Source organism: Schistocerca serialis, chromosome 11 (assembly GCF_023864345.2).
Source record: "Schistocerca serialis cubense isolate TAMUIC-IGC-003099 chromosome 11, iqSchSeri2.2, whole genome shotgun sequence".
NCBI lineage: Eukaryota > Metazoa > Arthropoda > Insecta > Orthoptera > Acrididae > Schistocerca > Schistocerca serialis.
The window spans coordinates 199,199,712-199,222,078 of NC_064648.1; positions in this window are offsets into that span (position 1 = coordinate 199,199,712).

Sequence of the window (22,367 nt, forward strand, 5' to 3'; positions counted from 1 at the left end):
CAGTGGCTGAGTCTCATCGAATGCTCTCAAGTACATATTTCAAGGACGCTATTAGTGAAAGAACGTGTCGTGAGTGGTTTAAACACTTCAAGAACGGTGATTTTAACATCGTAGACCAGCTCAGTGGTGGAAGAGAAAATGTTTTCGAAGATGCAGAAGTGGAGACATTGCTGAGTGAAGACTTGATTCAAACTCAAGAAGAATTGGCACGATTAGTGGGAGTGACACAGCAATCCATTTCAAAATGTCTCAAGGCTATGGGCACGATTCAGGAAGAAAAAACTTGGGTCCTGTGTGAGCTGAAACCGAGAGACGTTGAACGGCGTTTGTGTGTTTGTGAACAGTTGCCTCAGAGTCAAAAACCGAAGGGATTTCTGCATCGCATTGTGACCGGGGAAGAAAAATGGGTTCATTACGGTAACCCTAAATGCAAAAAATCGTGGGGATATCCCGGCCATACTTCCATGTCGACAGCCAAACCGAATATTGACAGCACCAAGATCGTGCTCCGTATTTGGTGGGACCAACTCGGCATCATGCACTATGAGGTGTTGAAACTAAGTGAAACAATCACAGATGCTTATTATTGAATGCAATTAATGCGTTTGAGCAGAGCATTAAAAGACAAATGGCCGCAATACGGCGAGAGGCACGATAAAGTGATTTTGCAGCATGACAACGCTCGACCCCTCGTTGCAAAAGAGGTCAAAACATAGTTGTAAACATTAAAATGGGAAGTCCTACCCCACCCGCCATATTTTTAGACATTGCTCCCTCTGACTATCACCTGTTTAGATCAATGGTGCATGGCCTGGCTGACCAACACTTCCTATCTCATGAAGAAGTCACAAATTGGAGCAATTCGTGGATCGCTTCAAAAGATGAACAATTTTTCCGACATGGGATTCGTACACTGCCCGAAAGATGGGAGAAAGTAGTGGTCAGGAATGGAAAATACTTTGAATGATACATATGTAGCCAATTTGTTTCATTAAAGCCTCAGATGTTTGGGAAAAAATGGCAGAAGGAAAGTTGTACACCTTGTATGATGTGGAAATAAGTTATTCAGATAGTTAATGGAAACAAAAATTTAATAGTCATGGAAGACTGGAATTTGATAGTAGGAAAAGGAAGAGAACAAAAAATAGTAGGTGAATATGACTGAGAAGAGGAATGAAAGAGGAAGCCAGCTGGTAGAATTTGCACAGAGCATAATTTAATCATCGCTAACACTTGGTTTACGAATCATAAAAGAAGGTTGTATACATGGAAGAAACATGGAGACACTGGAAGGTTTCAGACTGATTATGTCATGGTTAGACTGAGATTTAGGAACCAGTTGTAGACTCTGACCACAATTTAGTGGTTGTGAATTGTAGATTAAGACTGAAGAAACTGAAAAAAGGTGGGAAGTTAAAGAGATAGGACCTTGATAAGTTGAAAGAACCGAAGGTTGGTGAGAGCTTCAGAGGGAGTGTTATACAACAGTTGATTAGAACAGGTGAAAGGAATACAGTAGAAGATGAATGGGTAGTGCTAAGAGATGAAATAGTGAAGGCAGCAGAGGATCAAATAGGTAAAAAGACAAGGCCTAGTTGGAATCCTTGTGTAACACAAGAGATTTAAATAAAAAAATGATAAAATTTAAAACTGAAGCAGATAAAAAGGAATACAAACGTTTAAAAAACGAGATTGACAGGAAGTGCAAAACTGCTAAGCAGGAATGGTTAGAGGACAAATTTAAGGATTTAGAAGTGCATTTCACTAGGAGAGAGATACATACTGCCTACAGGAAAATTAAAGAGGTCTTTGGAGAAAAGAGAAGCAGCTATATGAATGTCAAGAGTTCGGATGGCAAACCCGTCCTAAGCAAAGAAGGGAAAGCTTAAAAGTGGAAGGAGAGTATAGAAGGTCTGTACAAGGGAGATGGACTTGAAAGCATTATTATAGAGAGGGAAGTTGCTGGAGATGGAGATGAAAATGAGATGGGAGATAAGATACTGTGAGAAGAATTTGACAAAGCTCTGAAAGATCTAAGCTGAAACAAGGCCCTGGGAGTAGATGATATTCTGTCAGAACTACTGATGGCCCAGGGAGAGCCAGCCATGACAAAACTCTTCCATCTAGTGCTCAAGATGTATGAGACAGGCGAAATGCCCTCAGACATCAAGAAGAATGTAATAATTCCAATTCCAATGAAAGCAGTTGCTGACAGACGTGAAAATTACCGAACAATCAGTTTATGTCATGGCTGCAAAATACTAATACGAATTCTCTACAGAAGAATGGAATAACTGGTAGAAACAGGCCTTAGGGAAGATCAGTTTGGATTCTGGAGAAATGGAGGAACACATGAGGCAATACTGACCCTACAACTTCTCTTAGATGATAGATTAAGGAAAGGCAAACCAATATTTATCGCATATGTTAACTTAGAGAAAGCATTTGACAATGTTGACTAGAATACTCTCTTTGAAATTCTGAAGGTAAGTGGGGGCAAAATACACGGAACAAAAGGCTATCTGCAACTTGCATCTAATGGCAGTAATAGGAGTCGGGGGGCATGAAAGGCAAGTGCAATGGTTGAGAAGGGAGTGAGATAGGGTTGTAATTTATCACCAATATTATTCAATATGTATATTGAACAAGCAGTAAAGGAAACCAAAGAAAATTTGGAGTATGAATTAAAGTTCAAAGAAATGAAATAAAGACTTGGAGCTTTGCCAATGATATTGTAATTCTACCAGAGACAGCAAAGGACTTGGAAGGGCAGTTGAGTGGAGTGTACAGTGTCTCGAAGGGAAAATATCTACACCTATACTCTAAAACCAGAGGGCAGAGGGTGCGTCCCACTATACCAGTTATTAGGGTTTCTTCCTGTTTCATTCACGTGTATGCCCATGTCATACCAGCTCGCCGCCATGCTGTTCAGAAAGTTACGAACCTCTTCTTTCACCTCATCGTCGGAGCTGAATCGCTTTCCGGCCAAATGTTCTTTTAACCTCGGGAACAGGTAATAGTTTCTGGGCGCCAAGTCAGGACTATAGGGTGGGTAGATGATTATGTTCCACTGAAACTGTTGCAGGAGAGCAACGGTTTGCCGAGCGATGTGTGGGCGAGCGATGTCACGGAGAATGTGTACGCCCTTGCTCGACATTCCTCTTCTCCGGTTCTGAATTGTCAGTTTGAGTTTTTTCAGAGTCTCACAGAACCTGGTAGCGTTAATTGCGGTCCCAGCGATTCAGCTCCGACAGCGAGGTGAAAGAAGAGGTTCGTAACTTTCTAAACAGCATGGCAGTGAGCTGGTATGACACGGGCATACAAAAACTGCCACAGTGTCTACAAAAATGCATCGACATAAATGGTGAGTATGTCGAAAAATAGCTAAATGTTCAAGCTGTAAACTGATGTAAACCATTGTAGAAATAAAAAGGTTTATGTACTTATAAAAAAATAGGAGATCTTACTTTTGGGATTACCCTCGTAACATTGCAATCAGGTAGATGTAGTATTTCTTTATTTCCAAAAAGCATTTGACTCAATAGCACACCTACGCCTATTGTCAAATGTATGATCATATGGATTATTGAGTGAAATTTGTGACTGGATTGAGAACTTATGGTAGGCAGAACACAGCATGTTATCTCGGATGGAGAGTCACCGTCAGATGTAGAAGTAACTTCGGTTGCGCCCCAGGGACGTGTGCTGAGACGCTTGTTCGTGTTGTATATTAAAGACCTTGCACTCAGCATTAATAGTAACCTCAGACTTTTTGCTGATGATACAGTTATCTATCATGAAGTACTATCAGAAAAAAGCTGCTTAATTATTTAGTCAGATCTTGATAAGAATTCAAAGTGGTGCAAAGATTGCCAACTTGCTTCACATGTTCAGAAATTTAAAACTGTGCACTTCACAAAATTAAAAAAAAAAACGTAGTATCCTGTCACAGCTGGAATCAGCCAACTCGTGCAAATACCTGCGTGTAGCACTTGGTACAGGTATGATATGGAATGATCACAAAGGCTCAGTTGTGGATAAAGCAGGTGGTAGACTTTGATTTATTTGTAGAATACTGGGGAAGTGCCATCAAACTACAAAGGAGATTGCTCACAAGTCACTTGTGCGATCGGTTGTAGAATATTGCTCAAGTGTGTGGGACCTGTACGAAATAGGGCCAACGGGGGAAACTCAATGCATACAAAGAAGGGCAGAATGAATGGTCATAGTCTGTTTGATCCATGGCAGAATGTCACAGAGATACCTAAGAAACTGAACTGGAAGATTCATGAAGGTAAGTGTAAACTATCCAAAGAGAAGCTGTCAACAAAGTTTCAAGAGCATGCTTTGAATGACAAATCAAGAAATATCCTACTATCCCCTGCATATCACTCCCATAGGAATCTTGAGAATAAGATTAGAATAATACTGCATGCACAGAGGTTCTCAGACAACCATTCTTCCCATGCTCCATATGGAACAGGAATGAGAAGAAACCCCAATAACTGGTAGAATGGGATATACCATCTGTTATGCACCTCACAGTGTTTTGCAGAATATAGCTGTAGACGTAGACTAGAATACGTAAGACATTTTTCTTTCTTCATAAAGTGTGAATACAATCTAAATAATATTTATGAGCCAGGCCTAAACCAATTACACAGTAACACTCTCTACAAGACAAAAAATGTTGTCAATGACAATACACTGTATGTTTAGAATGCCTAAGTGTACATATTGATCAGAATATGACTAACAAATCACATTCTGTAAAGATCCAAAAACGCTTGTGTTCAGCAACAAAGGCCTGCATGTAATTCCTGATTTTAAGATGAAAGCATTTGAAAATTAACTTAGCCCTTCTTTCCATACTTCGATTCGTTGATACTGTATGAAACAATTTTCTGGGGTGATTACATGCGTAATCACACAGCATTCATTGCACAGAAACTAGCTGTAAGGATATAATCTGGCATTCATCTTTGAACATCATATAGACAATATTTTTAAAGAAATAGGCAGGTTAAGAAGAGCCTCAGGATAAATTTATTCTGTTATAAAGTGTCTTGTACAGAACTGGGCACAATTTCAGAATAATAGTAGCGCTGACAAATATAAAAATAACAATAAAAATAATATCCACTAACCACAACATAACTTCAATCCTGAATGGAAAGGAGCAAACCTAAAAATATTTGACCAACTCCCTTGTGGTTTTAATGTGCTGGCAGATAATGAAAGTTTTAAAAATGTTTGGCAGTGTTCGTTACTGTGGAAAATGCCGAGTTGCACTGTGCTTCTCAGAAGTAAATGTTAAAATGTACGAGGTGTGACAATAAAGTAATAAGACTGATTTTCTTTGCAAGTTCTGGCAACCCTGCAGTCTTGTGTAGGCACAATATCTTTGTCCTCGGTCTATAAGCTGCTTCTAGTCCAAGCAGCACATCGATGCACCTGCTCAGTCGTGAGTTGTACTGCAATAAGTTAACATTGTTTGTGTCTCTCGTCATGGAAATGGAACCGCATAATATTGCACAGTGGTATGCCATTTCTTTTTGCATTAAATTGGGTGAAAATATGACAACAGCTTAAGGTAAACTTCACAAGGCTTTTGGAGAGGAGGTTATGTCAAGAGCTCAAGTTTTTCATTGGCATAAAATGTTTAGTTGAAGATGAAGACTGCAGTGGGCGACCATCAACCTCACGGACGGATGTCAACTTGGCCAGGGTGCATGAACTCATACGATCTGATTGAAGATTATCCGTGAAAATGATTGCAGAAGAACTGAACATCAATCGAGAAACAGTTCGTCTAATAATAACTGAAGATCTTGGTATGAGAGAGATTTGTGCAAAAATGGTCCCCAAATATCTCACATCTCAACAACGAGAAACACGGAAAAATGTGGCAGTCGATCTGTTAGAGCAAACGGAAAACAATCCAGAATTGTTGAGCCATGTTATAACTGATGATGAAAGTTGGTTTATTCAGTACGATCCAGAGACAAAATGCCAAAGTTCGCAATGGTGCTCAAAGGGATCACCCAGACCTAAAAAGCTCGCCTGTTGAAGTCAAAAATGAAATGCATGCTTGTGTGCTTCTTTGATTTCAAGGGAATTGTTCATAAATAGTGGCTGCCTCCTGGACAAATAGTTAACCAATATTCCTAAAAAGAGATTTTAGAAAGACTTCATAAAAGAGTTCTTCGTGCCCGTACCAACATTACTGATAATTGGATTCTGCATCACGATAATGCGCCATCCCATACTGCTCTTTCAGTACAGCAGTTTTTAACCTTAAAACAAATTTCAGTACTACCACAGCCACCTTATTTACCAGATATTGCTCTGCACGACTGTTTTCTATTTCCGAGAGTCAAAACGGCGGTCGAGGGACACCATTTTCAAACAACACAAGATGTCCAAAAAGCTGTGATGAGGGCCTTGGAGTATATTACAGAAGATGACGTCCAGAAATGTTACCATCAATGGCAGAAGTGTTGGAAAAAGTGTGTGCAATCAGAAGGAAACTACTCTGAAGGAGACAGCACTAAACTTGACTAAAACGGTAAGCAACTTTTTTTTTTCACATCAGTCTCATTACCTTACTGTTGCACCCTGTAACTGGCTGGGTTTTGTTGTTGTTGTGGTATTCAGTCAGGAGACTTGTTTGATGCAGCTCTGCACACTACTTGGTCCTCCACAAGCCTTTTCGCCTCTTAATAACTACTGCAACCTGCAGATGAGGAGATACCCAAAGGAAACATAACTTCTTTTTAAAATTTATTTATTCACATTTTAAGTACAAACCTTCACTCCCTTCAATGTGCTCTCCATTTGCAGTAATACACTTCTCTAATCTTTTATTCCATTTTTGAAAACATTATTTAAATATACACTAATCAGCCAGAACATTATGACCATCAAGTATTATTGATATACCATGTGTACCGGTATGAAATGAGCGTTTTTTTGTGAAAATGAAACACTAATTTTGAATTGAAAAGCAAAAACATTTTATTCAAAGTACTGACCATTGCTTTCTATACATTTTGACCACCTTTCTAGCAATTTGTGGACACCACGCTAATAGAAATGTTCGACTTTCGAAGCATACCAATCAGACACCCAATTTTCGACTTCTTCGTAGGTATCGAAGTGTTCCTCAGCCAATGCATGTCCCATTGATGAAAACAAATTGTAGTCGGAAGGGGCCAAGTCTGGTGAATACAGCGGGTGGGGTAGCAGCTCCCAGCCAAGTGTTTTGATTGTACCCTGAACCAGTTTTGCTTTGTGAGCAGGTGCATTGTCGTGTAAAAAAATTACTTTGCCATATCTTCTGGCCCATTATGGTCTTTTTTCGATCAATGCATAGTTCAAATTGATCATTTGTTGTCTGTAGCAATTAGTATTCAAAGTTTCACTGGGTTTTAGAAGCTCGTGATACACCACACCTTTCTGATCCCACCAAACACAGAGCATTGTCTTCTTGCCGAATCGATCTGGTTTTGCAGTTGATGTTGATGGGTTGTCAACCCACGATTTTTCACATTTAGGATTCTTAAAATAAAACCATTTTTCATCGCCAGTAACAATTCGAAGCAAAATTGATTTTCTTTCATGTCTTTGAAGCAAAATTTGACAAATGGTTTTTTGGTTTTCCATCGGTCTTTCATTCAATTCATGTGGCACCCATTTTCCGCACTTTTGGATCTTTCCCATAGCTTTCAAACGGTCAGAAATTGTTTGTCATGCAACATTTATCATTTCTGCCATTTGCTTCTGACTCAAAGTATCATCTCCATCCAATACTGTTTGCAATTCGTCGTCTTCGAACTTTTTTGGTGGTCTTCCACGTTCTTCATTTCTTACATAAAAATCATTATTTCTGAACCGTTCAAACCATCTTTTGCATATGCCTCGACAAGCATTTGATGTGACTCTGCAGCACTTTTTTTCAAATGAAAACAAAAAATTAATGCTTTCCGCAAATCATCACTTTCTGGTACAAAATTCGACATTGTTAACACGATGAAAACATATGATGTTTGTTCCGTGACTTGGTGTATACTAAATATCTTTGACAGATATCATACCAACCAAACAAAAAAAAATTAAGGCTCATTCACAACAAATGTTCCCTATCGACACATTTGTATCTTAACGCTCATTTCATACCGGTACACCTGGTAAACCTATCCAGGCAATAGCAGCATCACCTGGTGAGGAATGACTGCCAGCCACACACACATGGTGCATGTAGTATCAGTGAGCATGCTGTCCATGTGTAGAATGGGGAAGGCGCTGCGATCTATCTGAGTTTATCAAAACTAGACACGATTGTCTTATTAGGATAGCCGCGATCGTTCCTTGAATAAAAATAAGGCATTTCAATCTATGATCGCTATTTTTTTTTTTTTTTTTTTTTTTTTTATTAACCAGATTCAGGCTAGTTGCCCATCTTCAGATCTGTTAGATAAAGTTAAAAATGTAATTAACAAGAGAGATTATATAGTTACTGATAGAACTATCTTAGTGCACAAAAATTTTTTGAAATGAATTAAAATGCAATCATACCACGTATTGCAGTTACAGAGTAACCTGTCAGTACAGAACTATTGGTTTGCTGTCATAACTACAGTAATTTTAAATCTGTTAAAACCATATGTGCAACAGAGCCCTGAGATTGCCACTAAAGGAAGATGAGTTGCAGAAAGAACTAGGCATTACTAAGCAAGTAGCAACAGCTAATGGGTACAGGACACAAGATGTTACATGTGTGTTTAACAAGATCAAAAATAAATCCATAGGTATCAGTAATGATTCTAGGAAAATTAAAGTCAAGAAGTTGGTCATGTTGACATACAAAGGACGTGTGTCGTAAAGAATTGCTAAATGGTTTCCAAAAAACATCGCTGTGGCATTCCAGAATGAAGGGCAAATGGCACATAGACTAAGACAGAAACCAGCAACTACAAAATAAATGAAATACAACTATTCTGGAGTATACAAGATCAAATGTGCTGAAAGTGACAGTTATTATAAAGGGCAGACAGGACAGAATTTTGAAATTTGATACAGGGAACATTGTAGTCATCGCAGTCGGATGGCATTTGGAGCGCATGTAAAGGATAGTAAACATGAAGAGAGCAATATAAATAAACAAATTTAAAAATTGTCTTATTATAAAAAAGTATATTCGCCATTAATATGTATGGTGATAAAATAACATCTTAGTACATATGCACAATTTTTACAGAAAGAGGGCACTTTTTACTTTTACCAATCAGGTTTCACCAAACTGTGATATAAGATTTTAACAAATTAAAAATTACTTTAGTTATGACAGCAAACCAATAGTTCGGTACTGACAGGTTACTCTGTAACTGCAATATACGGTATGTTTGCATTTTAATTCATTCCAAAAATTTTTTGTACACTAAGGTAGTTTTATCAGTAACTATATAATCTCTCTTGTTAATTATATTTCTAACTTTATCTAACAGATCTGAAGACAGGCAGCTAGCCTGAAACCAGCGATATGCGATATAGTGATCAACGACTGAAATGCCATATTTCTATCTGAATTTGACTGAGGGCAGATTGTGACAGCCCAGTGACTCAGCACGAGTATTTTGGAAAAGTGTACGACTTGTTGGCTGTTCGAAGAATGCCGTGGTTCGTGTCTTCAACACATGGCGAAACAAAGTGAAACCACATCCAGATGTTGCAGGGTTGGCCGGCCGCCCCTCATTAAAGATGTCGGATGTCGTATGCTGGGCGTACTGGTAAAACATAGCAGGTGGCAAACTGGTGGAACTAACGTCAGACTTTAATGCCGGGTGGGGTACAACTGTGTCCGAACACACAGTGCACCGAATACTCCTGGCGATAGGCCTCCGGAGCCGACGAACCGTGCGTGTGCCAATGTTAACTCCACGACGTTGGCTACTGTGAGTGAAATGGGAATGTGACCGTCAGCACTGGACGTTGGTGCAGTGGCAGAGTGTTGCACAGTCTGATGAATCCCAATACCTTCTTCATCGTGCCTATGGGAAGGCAGGAACCCGCCATCTTTCAGGGGAACAGCTCCTTGACACCTGTACTGCAGGACAGACACGTGTTGGCGGCAACTCCATTACGAGGGGGGACCCAAAAATAACTTGAATTTCTTTCTAGAAAGCATATACTTTATTGTTTTCAAATACAGTCTTAATCTCCTTCGAAGTACTCTCCATTAGCATTAACACACGTGTCCAAACGCTCATTCCAGTGTTCGAAGCACCTTCTAAATTCGTCCTCTTTGCTACCGGCTAGCACATTCGTGACATTGCATTTTACGTCTTCCACATCCGCAAAACACTTCCCACTCAAGTCTCTTTTCATCCTTGGGAATAGGAAGATGTCTTCGTTGAGGCCAAAAACTAGAGAACACTGAGAACCGTGTGCGCAGTAGCGTTGTCGCGATGCAGGAACCGCACGCCAGAATCCCACAGAGCCGGACGTTTTCGTGACAAACTTCTGCGAAGCCATTTCATAACCTCCAAATAGAATTGTTGGTTTACTGTCTGGTTTTCAGGGACAAATTCAGAGTGTACGATCCCTTTGATGTCAAAAAAACAGAGCAACATCGTTTTCACATTCGATTTCACTTGTCGAGCTTTTTTTGGTCGAGGTGAGCCAGGTGACTTTCATTGTGATGACTTTCTGGATCGTACCCGTAGCACCACGACTCATCACCTGTAATGATTTTGTCGAAAAAAATGTGGATCATCTTGGAACGCGTCCTTCATTTCGAGACAGGCTCGAACGCGACGATCCCTTTTATCTCCGGTAAGAAGCTTCGGCACGAATTTTGCTGCCATTCTTCGCATCCCCAAATCGACAGTCAAGATGCGCAGAATTGAGCTCCAGGACAACCCGGACAAGTTCTCGAGTCAGTCAATTGTCCTGCGTCGATCTTCACAGAAGAGATCACGGATTTTGTCGACGTCGTCTTTGCTTCGAGAAGTTGAAGGTCGACCGGAATGGGGCTGATCTTTGACCACCATTTCTCCCTTTTTAAACCATTGGTACACTTGCATTTTACTGAGAGCACGGTCTTTGTAGGCTGTCTGAATCATCGCAACAGTTTCTGCTGCGTTCTCGCCAAGCAAGAAACAAAACTTCACTGCCGCACATTGTTCGTAAGAACTAGCCATTTCCTCGTGTCACGTCTGCACTGTACACACACTCAAAGAACTGCCAAAGAAACCACACTTCTCACTGTTGGCCGCCGCGTGGCAGAATGACTCGGCAGAGCTCCTCCTACTACAACCCTCTGGCGGGGCAAACTGCTACTACAAGTACACGATGTGCAACATTACGATTCCGGTTACTTTTGGGTCCCCCCGCGTATGTTCTGGGGGAACATTCACGTGAGCATCAAGGATCCAGTGGAGTTTTTGCAAGGCACCATGATGGCCAAGGAGAATCATACACTCGTTGCAGACCAGTTAAAACCCTTCATGACGATCACATTTTTCAGCAAGATAATGCACCAAGACACAAGGCCAGGAGATTGATGGAGTGGTTCGAGGAACACAATTGATGTGTTGGCCCCCAACTCGCCAGTTCTGAACCCAATCAAACACATCTGGGATGTGTTTGAACGTGGCATCAGACATCATTGCCCTCCTGTGCAGTATTTATGGAAATTATGTGACTTGTGTGTGCAATGTGGTACCAACTCCCTGCAGCACTTAATAAGGCGTCATTGCTTCAATGTCACGATGTGTTGCCCCTGTGATCTGTGCAGAAGGTGGATATACCAGCTATTAAATAGGATGTCATAATGTGACAGCTGATTAGTGTATACAGGGTGTTACAAAAAGGGACGACTAAACTTTCAGGAAACATTCCTCACACACAAATAAATAAAAGATGTTACATGGACATGTGTCTGGAAACGCTTAATTTACGTGGACATGTGTCTGGAAACGCTTAATTTCCATGTTAGAGCTAACTTAATTTCGCCAGTATGTACTGTACTTCCTCGAATCACCGCCAGTTGGCCCAATTGAAGGAAGGTAATGTTGACAGTAGAAGAAGAATGGGTAGCTCTGAGGGATGAAGCAGTGAAGGCAACAGACGATCAAGTAGGTAAAAAGACAAGGGCTAATAGAAAACCTTGGGTAACAGAAGAAATATTGAATTTAATTGATGAACGGAGAAAATATAAAAATGCAGTAAATGAAGTAGGCAAAAAGGAATACAAACGTGTCAAAAATGATATCGACAGGAAGTGCAAAATGGCTAAGCAGGGATGGCTAGAGGACAAATGTAAGGATGTAGAGGCTTGTCTCACTAGGGGTAAGATAGATACTGCCGACAGGAAAATTAAAGAGACATTTGGAGAGAAGAGAACCACTTGTATGAATATCAAGAGCTCAGATGGCAACCCAGTTCTAAGCAAAGAAGGGAAGGCAGCAAGGTGGAAGGAGTATATAGAGGGTTTATACAAGGGCGATGTACTTGAGGACAATATTATGGAAATGGAAGAGGATGTAGATGAAGACGAAATGGGAGATAAGATACTGCGTGAAGAGTTTGACAGAGCACTGAAAGACCTGAGTCGAAACAAGGCCCCGGGAGTAGACAACATTCCATTAGAACTACTGATGGCCTTGGGAGAGCCAGTCATGACAAAACTCTACCATCTGGTGAGCACGATGTATGAGACAGGCGAAATACCCTCAGACTTCAAGAAGAATATAATAATTCCAATCCCAAAGAAAGCAGGTGTTGACAGATGTGAAAATTACCGAAGTATCAGTTTAATAAGTCACAGCTGCAAAATACTAACGCGAATTCTCTACAGACGAATGGAAAAACTGGTAGAAGCGGACCTTGGGGAAGATCAGTTTGCATTCCGTAGAAATGTTGGAACACGTGAGGCAATACTAACCTTACGACTTATCTTAGAAGAAACATTAAGAAAAGGCGAACCTACATTTCTAGCATTTGTAGACTTAGAGAAAGCTTTCGAGAATGTTAACTGGAATACTCTCTTTCAAATTCTGAAGGTGGCAGGGGTAAAATACAGAGAGCGAAAGGCTATTTACAATTTGTACAGAAACCAGATGGCAGTTATAAGAGTCGAGGGGCATGAAAGGGAAGCAGTGGTTGGGAAAGGAGTGAGACAGGGTTGTAGCCTCTGCCCGATGTTATTCAATCTGTATATTGAGCAAGCAGTAAAGGAAACAAAAGAAAAATTCGGAGTAGGTATTAAAATTCATGGAGAAGAAGTAAAAACTTTGAGGTTCGCCGATGACATTGTAATTCTGTCAGATACAGCAAAGGACTTGGAAGAGCAGTTGAACGGAATGGACAGTGTCTTGAAAGGAGGATATAAGATTAATGTCAACAAAAGCAAAACGAGGATAATGGAATGTAGTCAAATTAAGTCGGGTGATGCTGAGGGAATTAGATTAGGAAATGAGACACTTAAAGTAGTAAAGGAGTTTTGCTATTTAGGGAGTAAAATAACTGATGATGGTCGAAGTAGAGAGGATATAAAATGTAGACTGGCAATGGCAAGGAAAGCGTTTCTCAAGAAGAGAAATTTGTTAACATCGAGTATAGATTTAAGTGTCAGGAAGTCGTTTCTGAAAGTATTTGTATGGAGTGTAGCCATGTATGGAAGTGAAACTTGGACGATAACTAGTTTGGACAAGAAGAGAATAGAAGCTTTCGAAATGTGGTGCTACAGAAGAATGCTGAAGATAAGGTGGGTAGATCACGTAACTAATGAGGAGGTATTGAATAGGATTTGGGAGAAGAGAAGTTTGTGGCACAACTTGACTAGAAGAAGGGATCGGTTGGTAGGACATGTTTTGAGGCCTCAAGGGATCACAAATTTAGCATTGGAGGGCACCGTGGAGGGTAAAAATCGTAGAGGGAGACCAAGAGATGAATACACTAAGCAGATTCAGAAGGATGTAGGTTGCAGTAGGTACTGGGAGATGAAGAAGCTTGCACAGGATAGAGTAGCATGGAGAGCTTCATCAAACCAGTCTCAGGACTGAAGGCCACAACAACAACACTGTTGACTTCGGTGCTCGTGTCGACATGCGACTCATTGCTCTACAGTACTAGCATCGAGCACATCAGTATGTAGCATCAACAGGTTAGTGTTCATCACGAACGTGGTTTTGCAGTCAGTGCAATGTTTACAAATGCAGAGTTGGCAGATGCCCATTTGATGTATGGGTTAGCACGGGGCAATAGCCGTGGCGCGGTACGTTTGTATCGAGACACTTTTCCAGAACGGAGGTGTCCCGACAGGAAGACGTTCGAAGCAATTGATCGGCGTCTTAGGGAGCACGGAACATTCCAGCCTACGACTCGCGACTGGGGAAGACCTAGAACGACGAGGACACCTGCAATGGACAAGGCAATTCTTCGTGCAGTTGACGATAACCCTAATGTCGGCGTCAGAGAAGTTGCTGCTGTACAAGGTAACGTTGACCACGTCACTGTATGGAGAGTGCTACGGGAGAACCAGTTGTTTCCGTACCGTGTACAGCGTGTGCAGGCACTATCAGCAGCTGATTGGCCTCCACGGGTACACTTCTGCGAATGGTTCATCCGACATTGTGTCAATCCTCATTTCAGTGCAAATGTTCTGTTTACGGATGAGGCTTCATTCCAACGTGATCAAATTGTAAATTTTCACAATCGACATGTGTGGGCTGACAAGAATCCGCATGAAATTGTGCAATCATGCCATCGACACAGATTTTCTGTGAACATTTGGGCAGGCATTGTTGGTGATGTCTCGATTGGGCCCCACGTTCTTCCACCTACGCTCAATGGAGCACGTTATCATGATTTCATATGTGATACTCTACCTGTGCTGCTAGAACATGTGCCTTTACAAGTACGACACAACATGTGGTTCGTGTATGATGGAGCTCCTGCACATTTCAGTCGAAGTGTTTGTATGGTTCTCGACAACAGATTCGGTGACCGATGGAACGGTAGAGGCGGACCAATTCCGTGGCCTCCACGCTCTCCTGACCTCAACACTCTCGACTTTCATTTATGGGGGCATTTGAAAGCTCTTGTCTACGCAACACCGGTACCAAATGTAGAGACTCTTCGTGCTCGTATTGTGGACGGCTGTGATACAATACGCCATTCTCCAGGGCTGCATCAGCGCATCGCGGATTCCGTGCGACGGAGGGTAGATGCACGTATCCTCACTAACGGAGGACATTTTGAACATTTCCTGTAACAAACTGTTTGAAGTCATGCTGGTACATTCTGTTGCTGTGTGTTTCCATTCCATGATTAATGTGATTTGAAGAGAAGTAATAAAATGGGCTCTAGCATGGAAAGTAAGCATTTCTGGACACATGTCCACATAACATATTTTCTTTCTTTGTGTGTGAGGAATGTTTCCTGAAAGTTTGGCTGTACCTTTTTGTAACACCCTGTATGTGGTGTCTGTTCTTTTGAGTGTGCCTGAAAGAACAAAAACCATTTTGATCCTGCAGCCATTATGAATCAAGGCACAAAAGAATTTATGATGTTTAGATGCTAGTGAGTGCACTTTTAATCAATGGAAAACGTTGAAAATTTGTGCCATACCCGGATTCAAAGTCGGAAAGGGCATTAATAAAACCTAAAAACTGCAAGGGTAGATTCTTGACAAAATGGATGAAAAAAGGTCCTACGAACGTGTGTCCAGAAATGCTCCGTCGTCAGGGTAGCTGGCCGACGAATGGAAGTTCCTCTGACCGCGTGTCCTGTCTGTAGCCCACTGATGACTACTATGCGAACCCATAATGCCAGTTCTGGTAAAGGTTAAAGCTAAAATTTAAAACAGTCTTGATCACAATCTTGATAAAACATTTTTTTATTGGAATGAGTGACCTGTTTCAACTCTATGAAAGAGTCATCTTCAGACTCCGGAGTGGTGGATGGACACTACTAGACGTGTTCCGTGGACCCTCGACACTCGTGTAACTGCTGGTAAAGGTAAAGAACTGGTAATGGTTGCTTTGTCAGTAAAGAAGACCAATGATAGAAATCTCATAATTGTGATGGGGTGGTGCAGAAACCGTCTACAAAATCCTTCATGTAGAGGGAAATCCGCTGTGATAATCCTTGAACTCGTTGCAGGTGATAAGGATAGTAGTGGTTGTCATGTGGGATGCACATAATTGTACTTTGGCTTACATCATGTTGGTGGGCCACTTCCCTGAAGCTTGTACTATGGTTCATATCAATATCCTATAAAACCTGGTCCTCCAAATTTGTTGTACACACAGTCCACTGCCCCCCTACATGTTCATCTGTCTGAAAGGACCCACGATCACACAAGTGCCCGAAAAGGGCTCGAAATATGTGATACGGTTGGTGTTTGTGATGGTAATTCTTTTGGTATAGCTGTGTTCCCACCTCAACTGTTTCTGTCTGCTCGGTCATACACAAACACCATTTCTGCTTATTGCCAACACCAATACCAGACCATTCGCTGCTTACAGTATGCTATATCAGTCACACAGCCTTCAACATGTGAGGAACATGTGGCACACAGTCAGAGGAACTTTCATTCATCAGCATCATCTACCGTGGCAAAAATACATTTCCTTTTTTTCTTCCATTTCCAGTCAAGGATCCACCCCTACAGTTTGTCGGTTTTATTAATGTTCACCCTCCATAGTAAAGGTAAGGCTTTCCAAAGATCCATTCAGTGCAGATGCACACCAACTTGAACTGTTACGGGAATCAGCAAAATGCTGCAAGTAATCAGAATGATGGGTAGGGCAGAATTCCGATCTGATGGGAACTGTACTAGGGAAATCTGTGCAGTTGCAATGACCACTGTGTCGGAATGGCTTGGCCGGCACAGTAGCCCAGCATGTTCGGACAGAGGGCTGCTCACCCTCTGTATAAAAAAGAAAAGAAAAGAAAAAAAAAAAGTGGACAGAGCATCTGCCTAGTGGGCAAGAGACCTAGGTTCAAACCCAGTCCAGCACAAATTTTCAACTTTTCCCATTGATTAAATGGTTCAAATGGCTCTGAGAACTATAGGACTTAACATCTTAGGTCATCAGTCCCCTAGAACTTAGAACTACTTAAGCCTAACTAACCTAAGGACATCACACACATCCATGCGCGAGGCAGGATTCGAACCCGCGACCATAGCGGTCACGCAGTTCCAGACTGAAGCACCTAGAACCGCTTGGCCACTGTGGCCGATATTGATTAAATCATTGCCCACTAGCAGCTAGAGATCATTAATTCGTTTGTATCTTGACATTGTTTAAAGCCGCTTTTTTTTTGTTTTTTTTTTTTTTTTTTACGTCTGACAGCAACTCCATTGTTTTTTTTTTTTCGTTTCAGCAAAACGTTTTCCTTTCACGTCTCTTATCATTCTGGGAGAAAAAAAAAGTCTCACAGGGCAAGGTTGGGTGAGTACGGGGGATGAGGAACGAGAGTATAGTACTTTTGGTCAGGAATTGTTGTACAGAGAGGGGCACTGTCACGACGGAAAAACTAGTTGGCCGCAAATCGAGGCTGCTTCCACTACACACAATTGCCCGATCTTTGCAAAACTTCCAAGTAGAAAGTCTGGTTAACTGTCTTATCCTGCACAACAAACTCTGAATGGATGACTCCTTCCACATAAAAAAACCCAATCACTGTTTTAATGTCTGTTTTTACCTGTCAGTTTTCTCGGATCAAAGTGAACTTGAAATCTTCCACTGGCTCGATTATTGCTTTGATTTGAGATTGTAAGCATAACACTCTACAGTGGGGGCCATTACTGAATGGATTTAATGTTATAAAAATTTGATTTTTTTTTTTTCACTCGATGTTCGCCAGTGCCTTCTACCTGGCGGCTAGTTTCAGCGTGTAAGTCATGTTGCGTGAAACCGGACAGAACCACTATGAAACTCACTTGTTGAACCATCAGCAGCTAAACTCACGTGTCACTGACGAGGTAATGCTATCGAACTGTGTGTCTACAATTTGGCTGTCGAATAGGGAGGGTCGGAGGTGGTCATGTGAGGATGGAGCCACAGCCAGTTGCCGGGAGCGAACACGCCGTCCGTTCTCTTCTGCTGGCAGCTTCCGACCCGACTAGATGCTCTCCTCTCGTGCTCTCAGGCAGCAGCGCATTCGGTTTCGGCGGCTTCTATAGACCTTCCTTTTTTACTGCATTTAATCACCACGCCCTTATCAAATGTTTAACTTCTTCACCTCAACGAGTGTCCACTGCTTTCCCCTCCTCACCAATCCTGACACTTTAACAGCACAGAGTTTCATCCCCTGTGATAATTTTTGAAAAATGTTTGGATAATTTCGAGACTCTTTTTTCAAAGCACAGCACGCTTCCATGTGACCTTATTTTTGTTCGGCAGTCAGAAAGTGTGACGCAAAATTGGCAGCCATCCTTTTCGTTCCCAAATTTTCTGTCACAGTTCATTGCAGTGAACTTAAAGTCAGTCCTGACAGCTCCACTTTTTTTTTTTTTTTTTTTTTTTTTTCTTTTGAGGGTTTGTCGTCAATCTCTGATCACAATTGCGTGAATATTTTCAACTTTTTCGTTTGTTAAAGCCGTGGAAGCATGACCAGAATGAGATTTGTCATCAAGTGACATTTCACTGTTTTTGAAATGGGAAAACCAGTCACAATTGAGTTTTCCACATAGCATCATTCTTGTACACTGCTTTTTACAATTTAAGAATTTCTGTTTCACTTTTTCCCAGCAAAAAGTAAAATTTCACTGCTGCATGTTGTTCACGAAAATCAGCAATTACAAAAACGACAGTCACACGAAACAGTTGTCACTATAAACTCTGTCAAAACCAGCCCTGACCTCCTTCAGCAACAGTACTTGGCTTCCAGACTCTGGAATGCTGCTCCTAGCAGCAAAATGCAGTGCTATAAATGCTCTGCCCAGTTTGGTTCTTTTGCGTACCCACTCATACATTTCAACCTGTGTACTGTAATTCATCTCTTGATCTGCCCCAACAATTTTTGGCCCGTGAACTTCTCTATGTTAACAATTTGAGGGTTCCTTGATGTCTCAGAATGTGTCCCATCAACTGATCACTTCTTTTCACCATGTCAAAATTTTTTTCCTCCCAAATTGTGTTCAGTACCTCCTCATTAGTTACTCTATCTAACAATCTATCTTCAAGATCTGTCTGTCAAAGATTCTATTCTCTCCTTGTCAGAACTGCTTACCATCCACATTTCACTTCCATACAAGGCTACATTCGAGACAAATACCTTCAGTAAAGATTTCCTGACACTTAAATTTATTTGCATTGATTGATTGTTCCATCAGCTCTTGTTAGAATATTTTGTAGATTACCTTTGAAAGTAGAGATACACTCCACATGCACTAGTTTAAAATCTTTGCTCCAACAAAATTTCACTGCACCACATACTGATCTTTGAAACTGATGATGATGTAACAGCTGAAAACTGGTTTGTGTAACAAATAATAAATATTTCTAAAAACAAAGATGATGTAACTTACCAAACGAAAGTGTTGGTATGTTGATAGACACACAAACAAACACAAACACACACACAAAATTCAAGCTTTCGCAACCCATGGTTGCTTCATCAAGAAAGAGGGAAGGAGAGGGAAAGACAAAAGGATGTGGGTTTTAAGGGAGAGGGTAAGGAGTCATTCCAATCCTGGGAGCGGAAAGTTTTACCTTAGGGGGAAAAAGGACAGGTATACATTCGCGCGCGCGCACACACACACACACACACACACACACACACACACACACACACACACACACACACACACATATACAGACACAAGCAGACATATGTATAGGCAAAGAGTTTGTAGAATATTACACCAGTGTTGTGTGTGTTTAATTCATAATGTACTTAAATTTATATTAGAACATTTATATAGAGTGGGGCTAATAAAAGTGGCCAAATGAGTGGATACAATTGGATGTGAATGTATGCATATAACCACACCCTGTGACGTGCACACCATGTGTACACCTGCCAAGTGATCCACACAATTTCAGAGCATAGTGCCGGTCGGTTGGTCGATTCGAGGGAGGGGACCAAACAGGGAGGTCATTGGTCCCAACAGACCAGGGAAGGACGGGGAAGGAAGTCAGCCGTGCCCTTTCGAAGGAGCGATCCCAGCATTTGCCTGAAGAAATTTAGGGAAATCATGGAAAACCTAAATCGGGATGGCCCGATGCGGGTTTGAACTGTCGTCCTCCAAAATGCGAGTGCAGTATTGCACCACCTCACTCAGTCATAGTGTTGGCTGTGTTAGTATGAATGGAAAGCTATGTGACGCAAAGTCATAGAAACAGTGTGATCAGTTGTTTGCTGAGAAGTTTAATGGTGTCAAAGTGCCACCAAAGAGCGCGATGCAATGCTTAGTCTGAAAATGGCATCAGTCAGGATGTGTTTTGAGCAAGCCAAAAAAATTCGAAAATGTGCTCACACACCAGAAAATATGGCTGCAGTTCACCAGAAAATGCTTCAGCATCCTACTAAATTGATCCTGCGAGTGTCGCAAGAGACCGGCATATCACGTCGATTGTGTGGACGAATACCCCTCCTGGACATACGAGTGCTTCTCTACCGAGTGTCTGTTCTTCGACCACTAAAACCAGCAGATGCTCCTCAGTATCTCCAGCTTTGTGAGCAGCTGTTCACTGAGATAACATTTAATAGCATGGACACAGACCTGTTCTTTATGTCTGGTGAAGCCTGGTTTCACCTGAGAGGTTACGTCAACTCACAGAATCACAGGTTGTGAGCAGCAGAGAATCTGCATAACTCCCACAAAACACCATTTTATGATCAGAAGATTGGGGTTTGGTGTGCAGTGTCTGCATATGACATTATTGGTCCCACCTTTTTCATGAGATGCTGACTTTGGTGTGCTACATTACCACCATTTCGAGATTATCTGTGGCAGCTATAATGGAGGAGTAAAAGTTCTACAATTACACTACTGGCCATTAAAATTACTACACTAAGAAGAAATACAGATGATAAATGGGAATTCATTGGACAAATATTTTATACTAAAACTGACATGTGATTATATTTTCATGCAATTTGGGCGGATAGATCCTGAGAAATCAGTACTCAGAACAACCACCTCTGGCCGTAATTATGGCCTCGATACGCCTGGGCATTGAGTCAAACAGAGCTTGGATGGTGTGCACAGGTACAGCTGCCCATGCAGCTTTGACACGATACCACAATTCATCAAGAGTAGTGACTGGCGTATTGTGATGAGCCAGTTGCTCGACCACCGTTGACCAGACGTTTTCAATTGGTGAGAGATCTGGAGAATGTACTGGCCAGGGCAGCAATCGAACATTTTCTGTATAAAGAAAGGCCTGTAGAGGACCTGCAACATGCGGTCGTGCATTATCCTGGTGAAATGTAGGGTTTGGCAGGGATCGAATGAAGGGTAGAGCCACGGTTTGTAACACATCTGAAATGTAACGTCCACTGTTCAAAGTGCCGTCAATGCGAACAAGAGGTGACCGAGACATGTAACTGATGGCACCCCATACATAACGCCGGGTGATACGCCAGTATGGCGATGACGAATACACGCTTTCAATGTGTATTCACCATGATGTCGCCAAACACGGATGCGACCATCATGATGCTCTAAACAGAACCTGGATTCATCCAAAAAAAATGACGTTTTGCCATTTGTGCAACCAGGTTCGTCGTCGAGTACACCATCGCAGGCACTCCTGTCTGTGATGCAGCCTCAAGGGTAACCGCAGCCACGGTCTGCGAGCTGACGGTCGTGCAGATGGTTGTTGTCTTGCAGACGTCCCCATCTGTTGACTCAGGGATCGAGACGTGGCTGCACGATCCATTACAGCCGTGCGGATAAGATGCCTGTCATCTCAACTGCTAGTTATACGAGGCCATTGGGATCTAGCACGGCGTTCCGTATTACCCTCCTGAACCCACCAATTCCATATTCTGCTAACAGTCATTGGATCTCGACCGACGCGAGCAGCAATGTCGTGATACGATAAACCACAATTGCGATAGGCTACAATCCGACCTTTATCCAAGTTGGAAATGTGATGTTACGCATTTCTCCTCCTTACACGAGGCATCACAACAACGTTTCACCAGGCAACGCCGGTCAACTGCTGTTTGTGTATGAGAAATCAGTTGGAAACTTTGTTCATATCAGCACATTGCAAGTGTCGGCACCAGCGCCAACCTTGTGTGAATGCTCTGAAAAGCTAATCATTTGCATATCACAACATCTTCTTCCTGTCAGTTAAATTTTGCATCGGTAGCACGTCATCTTCATGGTGTAGCAATTT